Below are 7,552 nucleotides of genomic sequence, written 5' to 3'. Positions count from 1 at the left end.
ACTTAACCTCCGGAGGTCACCTCCTCCAGGAGCTGTCCAGGGTCTCCTGCGGAGAGATCTTCAGGGTGCCAGCGCCCCTGGCCTGACATCACACTATCCAAATATTCTCAAGGGCACGTGCATCAGAGTCCCCTGAGGATCCTGTCTGGACTTGTGGATTCCTGGTCCCCACCTCCAGACCTGAATTAATAGATCTGGGAAGGAATTCTAAATGTGCTTGTCTAACAAGTACTCCCAACCCCCAAACTGTTCTCAGGGCGACCCACCCCACTCTAACCACTCACCCAGACTGGGCGCACAAGCCCCGCACAGAGTGCACCTCAGGGAATGAATGATGGGTGGATGAATAGGAATGAATGAACGGGAGGACCAGCTAAGGAAGCTTCCCACCCTTCTGCACATTCAGTCCCCAGCTCTGCCGCCCCCTCTCCTTCAGCCCAGCATTTCCCACTCTGCTCTCCGTTTGCTCTCCTGGCTCTGTGAGTCCTGTAGCTACCGGTGTGTGCATCGGTCGGTATCAGCTTTTCTCCCCAAAGAGGAAGGAGAAGGTCCATAAGTCAACAAACACTTATTCAGCGTCTGGTGGATATCCTGTCTTCCGTAGATCAGTTTTGGCAGGAAATAGAAGGAGAAAACTGGCATTTGCAGTATAACGTTATGAGTGCCATCGTACCCCTAAAGGGGGACGCTGAGGGCCAGGCTGGTGGGAGAGAAGGCTCTGGAAGACTTTCGATCATTTTTCTCTCCACAGGACCATCATCATCATCACCACCACCATCATCGGTACCCGTGGTAAATTCACTGTGCTCTCAGAGGGGCGCTAATATTAGGGGCCTCACTAAGGATTGGCCAGAAGGGAGGTAAGATTGTGGAATTTGTTTCAATAAAGTTTTACAAGAAAGCCCTCCTCATCCTCCCATCCTGAGATGTCAGAAAGGTTCCCTCTGACCCTTAAGCCAAGAACGTCCCCCGACTCATCCAGGACCCCATTTTGTCACCTTTTCAAATGTTGGGGAGGGAAAACTTTTCCTGTACCCATTTAAGTTATTTGGGGGGAGGGGTCTTCAAATTAAATGGACAAAAGAAAAATTTACAAGAGAAAAGACAAAAATTTGACGATGTGTTTTTATTAATGTACCTACCAGAGTTCACAGGAAAATGTGACTCAGAGGCAGGTTGAATGCGCGGCTCATGCACTGTCTTCGTGGGGGGAGGGAAGGAGAGAAGGGCGCTCGGGGAAACACACGACTGCTGGGGCAGATGAACACGCCCCTACCGGAGTAGCGCGGAGGTGGGCTGGCTTCCGGGCCGTGCCTGGTTCGCTGCGCCGTCTCCTGCGAAGAGGCAGTTCGCCCTGATGGCCCCCAAGGGAAGGTGATTGACAACAGTCGAATCCTTTTGAGTTCTTTCGGAAGGCTCCGCCTTTCGGCAGAAAAGACTGTTCAGGAGCTCAAACGCCTTCCGCTCAAAATGCTTTTTCTGTCCCAGAGGCATATTCTGGACCCCTTCGAGGCCTAGTTCAGGGGAGCGTGCATTCTGCGGGAAGCCCTCTCGGCTGCCTCCTCCTCTGTGCGTCACCCCTGCACGTGACAAGGAGCCTGACACAGACGCGACCTGCAGGAGTCTGTCCGGGTGTCAGCAGCCCAGGCTGTCCTAACCGACCGTTCACGGGAACAGCGGGCCGGTCGCCGGCGTCAGTGAGCACCGGGGCGCCTGCACGACACCCCGAGCCCGGGCCAAGGCCTTATGCCCGTGGTCGGCCGGCCTGAGCTGTAACTTGAGTCAGGGCCAACACCTGTCTGAGAAAGGAATGAGTGGTGTAGTAGATGTTCTCCCCGGAGATTTTTCAAAAGTGGCTAGAGCCCTTGCTGGACCCTGATATAAAACGACGCCGACCCTACAAAGCTGGCTGTTGTTCAAGTAAACACGCTTGACCACACCTGCAGACCTGAACGCGAGTGAGAAACTCACCCAGCTGCCGATTGGCTGCAAACTGCGGACGCACGAGGAAGAAAAGCCCAAGGTCTCCCTGAAAAGCAAAAATGGTTTCCAGAGGCTTCCACAACGAGACCGCCTGGCTCAGCGTGGGGGCGCTAGCTGCACGGGGGCTGGCTTCGGTGTCTCCACCTGCCGCGCTGCCCCCGGCCCCTCCGTAAACGTTGGCGCGGGGGAATGAATTCCAAGCCTGGCTTTCCGCTCTAAGAACTCCAGAAGACTGGAGGGCCCTCGGAAGCCCTGCATTGGGAAGCAACGGGTGGTAGCCCACGAGAGCACCCGCAGGGGGTGCTAAAAAAGCCCCGCAGGGCGGCCGCGGCGCGCGGAACGTGGGGTGACCGCGCGTGGGCAGGAACCTGCCCACTCTCCTCACGGGCGGTCTGAGACAACCTCGAGGCGGAGTGCGGAATCATCCTGCGACTCTCTCTCGTTTGCACGCGGCTTGCAGCTCTCAAAAAAAGTATTTTTCAAAATACTTGTAACGCGCCTACTAATTGGATTTAGAAAGGGAAAAATAAAGCGCACTGGCCCGTACGGGGATCGAACCCGCGACCTTGGCGTTATTAGCACCACGCTCTAACCAACTGAGCTAACCGGCCGGCTGGCGTCAATATGCCGCCAGTGCATCTATGAGGACTCTAGGCCTGCGCGCGGCGTCAAGCCAACCAAGTGCGTTCAGGCTGATTCTGCGGTGCCAGTTCCCATTGGACTTCCGCGGTGCCTGTCTTGGTTCCCTTTAGCCGCAGAAAAACCCGAGACCCCGGAGATTTCTAGGAGAAGGGAGGCAGCTTCTTAGAGCGAATGGGAAGCTTTCATAGAGAAAATGCAAATCGCACTTTGGAGCCTTAGCTCGGGGGAAAGGTTTTCAAATATTGAATCTAAATGCTTTTTTTTAATATTCGAGAATCTTTGCAGCTTGGAAAGTTCGTGTATCTACAGCTTTTGGCATGGCTAAATAAAGCTTAGAAAATAACAGAAAACCCGAGAAAGGACAAAAGAACCACCGAAGTCCCCACCGCCCAACAATAACCGCCACTGGGGTCTTGGCATCCTTCCTGCCAATTTTTTTTTCACTGTACAGATAAAGAGATCTATATCTGGAATTCAATGTAACCTTGCTTAAAAGAATATAATTTTTAATCTTCCTTTTTGTACTTAATATTCTATCATAAGCCTATCCCTAAATAATTGCAAATATCATTTCAAATGGTTCCTCCGTGTCTCCTCGCCCTTTTTTAGTGTCGGGAAAATGTCTTCATTTTGTCTCGCGTTAACTAGCACGTGAATAAATCATGAACCAGTTGTTGGGTGGGCAACTGACAGTATTCACTCCAAAGGAATAGGGTCTGTGTGCAGTAGTAATAATAATAATAATAATAATAATTAATAATAATAATAAATGTTGGGAAGATCTGGACGGAGGGAGCTGCCGGTGGTGGCCGGCAGGTTGTCCGTTCGCTTTCACCTGAATGCTCAGAGCCTAGAGAACTGCCTGGAATGGGAGTCAGATGGACGAATGAGCTAGTTCCAAACTCACTTCACATTGCACGACGAAGTCACTTCTCTGTTCAAACGCTTCTCTCTGGCCCGGCCCTGATCGGATTGCCAGGTTTAGCAAGTAATTTCATGTAAGTATGCCTTATGCAATATTTGGGACATACTTATACTAAACTGGTATTAGTTGTTTATCTGAAATTCAACTTTAACTGGGAGTCCTGTGGGCAACCCTACACCCAAAAGTAGCAGCAATTCGAAAGACAACTCTCCCCGCGCCCCGCAATCTAGCCCTGGCCGGGTAGCTCAGCTGGTTAGAGCGTCGTTTGTATGCACCAAGGTTGCAGGTGGATCCCTGGTCAGGGCGCATACCAGGCGTCAGCCAAAGAATGCATATAAGTAAGTGGAATAACAGACGATGTTTCTCCCCCTCTCTCCCCTTCTCCCTCTTTCTCTAAAATCAATCAATACAATTTTTAAAAAATTTAAGAAGAAAGACCCCATCTAACCCGCCCTTTCCCCCATTTCCTCTGCTCCAGCCCCAGCGGCCCCACCACCCTCCTTCCCGGTCCTAGCTCACCAGGCTGTGCGGCTTCTGTTCCTGCTTCCTGGCCCCTCTCCCCCCGTCACTCCCCAGGCCGCCTCCCTCATCCCCTCTAGGTCCTAATGCGTAAAAGTCACGTCAATGTCAGCAAGCTTCCCTGACCCCTGAATTTACAATCGCGACCCCCACCAGAATCCCTTTATTTCCTCCAGGGCTTATTTCTTGAACTGCAGGGGCGCACTGATCTCTATTTTGCATCACGGGCACCTAGAACAGTGACTGGCGCTTAGTAGGTGGCGATGAAGGCGTGACAAATGAAGCTCAGGCGACGATCGTCCGTTAGAGGTCTAGCCCTAACGCACCGCGGCCAGAGCTCCTTCGATCCACGCCTTCCGAGCGGGCGGGGCGGCGGGGCCCCTGCGGTCCGAGAGACGCAGTGATTAAAGGCCGACGGCAGGGGGCACCCGAGACCGACGCAGTGCGCTCCGCACCCGGGCGCCGGGCTGCTCCCGGAGGGCGGTGCTGCGGGGCCCGGGCTTTCGCAGCTCTGGTGTTCTCCCAACTCCGGCTGTGACTTCTCCCGCCGGTTCTCACTCCGTCTTACTGCTCTTCCAAAACAAACGATTCATAATTTTCATTCTTTGAGCTGGGAAAACTCAAAGATACGTGAGCAGAGTTAAATGGTACAGTGTTATTCGAGTTTTTAAATGTTCGAGAGGGGGACTTTTGCGCATGAAAGATAACTTTGGATTGTAAATGGTCCATTTGCTTTAAACGCAGCTTATAAAATTTATCGTTCTGTTTATAGACTGGAACCTTCGTACGGAAGTGAAGACATAGTAGGTGGCGATCACGGTTTGTGGAAGGGTGTCTAAGCGGACGCATCACCCCTAAGAAGGAAACAGATGGTCTGCTAAACGTAGCCTGATGGAAAATAGCGAAAAGCCGATGCTGGGACAGGGATCAACTGTCTGAGGAGGAGATCTAGAATGCGCCAAAAAACCCGCAAGTAGCTGTAATTAGGCAGTGTTCCTGCAGAGTTCAAAAGCTGAGCTCTAGCCTACAAAGTGAGTGAGTTAGGGCCAGGGTGTGCAGACCCCTTTATCCCGAGTCCAAGAGAAATTTGTCAGGCAGAAAAACCTCAAGCCACCACTATTAATTTGTCAGCGAGCCCACAGCCTGCGCCAAACACCGTGGTAGGTGCTCCACAGCCAGGAGGGGAAAGACCATGTCAATGGTAATATTAGCAACAACAACCAGAAAATTGCTATTATAGGCAGAACACCAAACAGGACAAGACTCTTTAGAAATGGCTTCTATGTTGCACATTACTGTACAACTTCCTGATAAAGATTTACTTTAGAACAAAAGGAGATGGTGGTTCCATTTCTCAAGCATCTCTCGCGCATGGAATGTACATCAGGCTGCTGGCATCCAGGAGGCAAGAATGACCTTCTGAACCAAAATCACTTTAGGTGCCAAGGTGTGAGAAGAGGGGAAAGTGAGAAAATGGGGTGGGCCGAGGGTTAGGCTGTGAGTATTTCAGGTAGAGGGAGATTGCATATGGGTTGAGGAATCTGGATTTATCTTGTGACGGGCACTTGGAAAGACTTGGTCACAGTGGGGCTGGAAGGAGAAGGCTGGGACGAGCAAGAGGTGAGGTGGGTAGAAAAAGAAGGAGGGGTGAGCGGGAAACTGGAGTCTATAGGGGGAATGGTGAGGAAGGAAGCGTCAGCTGGGGATACACCTGGGCAGTGGTTTTGCCCTTAGCTGAGATGGGACCCCAGGAAGGTAGGTCTGGGTGAAAGATGGTGAGGCCAGCTAAGTGTTAAGGGATCATTTGTAGAGAGAACCTTGTACTGTGCTTAGAAAGAGGGGTTTCTGTTAAGAGGAGAAGAGACGAATCATGTTCTGGAAGGACAAGAGAGAGCTGGAAACCGTGATGAAATAAAATTTCGTGTTCCGACCTTTTCCAGAATGGCTTCTCAACCTAAGAGGATCATATTTAGCGTCTAAGCAACGTGGAAAGAAGAGAATTCATATGTAGACCTGTGTGTGTTGATACAGTGTTTTTGGAGAGTGATTTAATGTCACTCCACATTTAAAGTAGATGCATTTCAACCTATCATTTCCTACAGAAACAGTTACATGTGTGCTCTAAGATCTACACACAGGCATTCTCTGAAGTGTCGTTTGTCATAGCAAAAATAGGAAACAAACATTAATAGGGGAGTGACTAAAAATTGAGAGTATCTGAATACTATGGAATATTATGACGCACTTAAAAAGCATAGGGTAGCTCCATATGTGCTCATTTTAGAAATGAGTAGGATTTATCTCCAGCTGGTGTGGTTCAGTGGATTGAGTGCTGGCCTGCAAAATAAAGTGCACATGACTGGGATGCCTGCCAAGTCCAGGTCCCTGGTGCCGGGTGATGCTGATGAGAGGCAACCGCAATTGGTGTTTTTCTCCCTCTCTTTCTCCCTCCCTTCCCCTGTCTAAAAATAAATAAAGTCTTTTTAAAAGATGACTAGGATTTATTAATTGAAAAAAGAAAATTATCGAAGAATATCTATAATTTTCAGTTATGGGGAAAATCAATCCAAATTCATCCTCAGAAATTCTAAAAAGATGCCACCCCTCTGTCGTCCGAGGTTAACTCTGGGGAGGATGGGCCATGAGAAGGATGGACCATGAGAAGGATGGAAGTGCTTTGAAGGGATTATTTCAAATTTTACTTTATATACTTTTGCGCTTTGATTTTTGTACAACAAACACATTTTACTCCTTTAATTTCAAAAGTTAATAGGAAAAAAAACCCCAGGGATACCTTGATCTTACAGAGTAGTAAGGATGAAATAAGCACATAAAAGACAAGGAGCTTCCTAAAATGCTAGGCCGATACAGAGATGGTTATTATTATGGTTTTTATTGCGTTGTCAGTCCCCGAGGGCTAAGCCACTGTCTGCTCCGTCATCACACTTGCATGAATAGTTCATTCCTATAGTAATTTCTTCAACTTTACGGTAGAATGTAAGTCTCAAGAGGTCGGGGACCTTGTCCACACCTCTCTCCTTTATACCCTCAATGCCTGCGACGGTGCCTGCAGCTCAACGTTTGAGTTAAAAAGAAAAACTTACAAATGGACCGCTGCGTGCCAGACTAGTTAGTAGGCGCTCAGTTGTTGGATGTGACTGCAGTTGACAATTATTCAGTGAGCCCCCAACCCAGTTAAAGCTCAAGGCTGTCGTCCATCAAGGACTTAGGTCTCAAACCCATAAATTCTCAGGAGGGCTGTGCAGAGCGATCTTGGCGAACGTCGCCTACATTGAAAAGCTTTAAAGCTGCCAGGGAGGTTGCTTAGCAACGAGACCCAACAGTCCCGCCACCCGGGTCACGCAAGGCGGCCGCCGGCGGACCGTTTTGCGCACGTGCGGGAGGCGGCCTCTGGGTGCTCAGGGCTTGACCGTTGCCAGGGTGACAGGGATACAACATGGCGGCCCGATCCTAACGCTCTCC

The 7,552-nt window shown here is 50.1% G+C and overlaps 1 non-coding gene across 1 annotated transcript; it reads right to left on the bottom strand.

Annotated features, from left to right (window-relative positions):
• Positions 1–2,520: 2,520 nt before the first annotated feature.
• TRNAI-AAU (transfer RNA isoleucine (anticodon AAU)) lies at positions 2,521–2,594 on the bottom strand. Its single transcript has one exon. It is a non-coding gene; the product is annotated as a tRNA-Ile (tRNA).
• Positions 2,595–7,552: the final 4,958 nt, after the last annotated feature.

The sequence above is a fragment of the Desmodus rotundus genome, chromosome 7 (genome assembly GCF_022682495.2).
Source record: "Desmodus rotundus isolate HL8 chromosome 7, HLdesRot8A.1, whole genome shotgun sequence".
NCBI lineage: Eukaryota > Metazoa > Chordata > Mammalia > Chiroptera > Phyllostomidae > Desmodus > Desmodus rotundus.
This window is presented reverse-complemented; position numbering and strand designations above follow the sequence as displayed.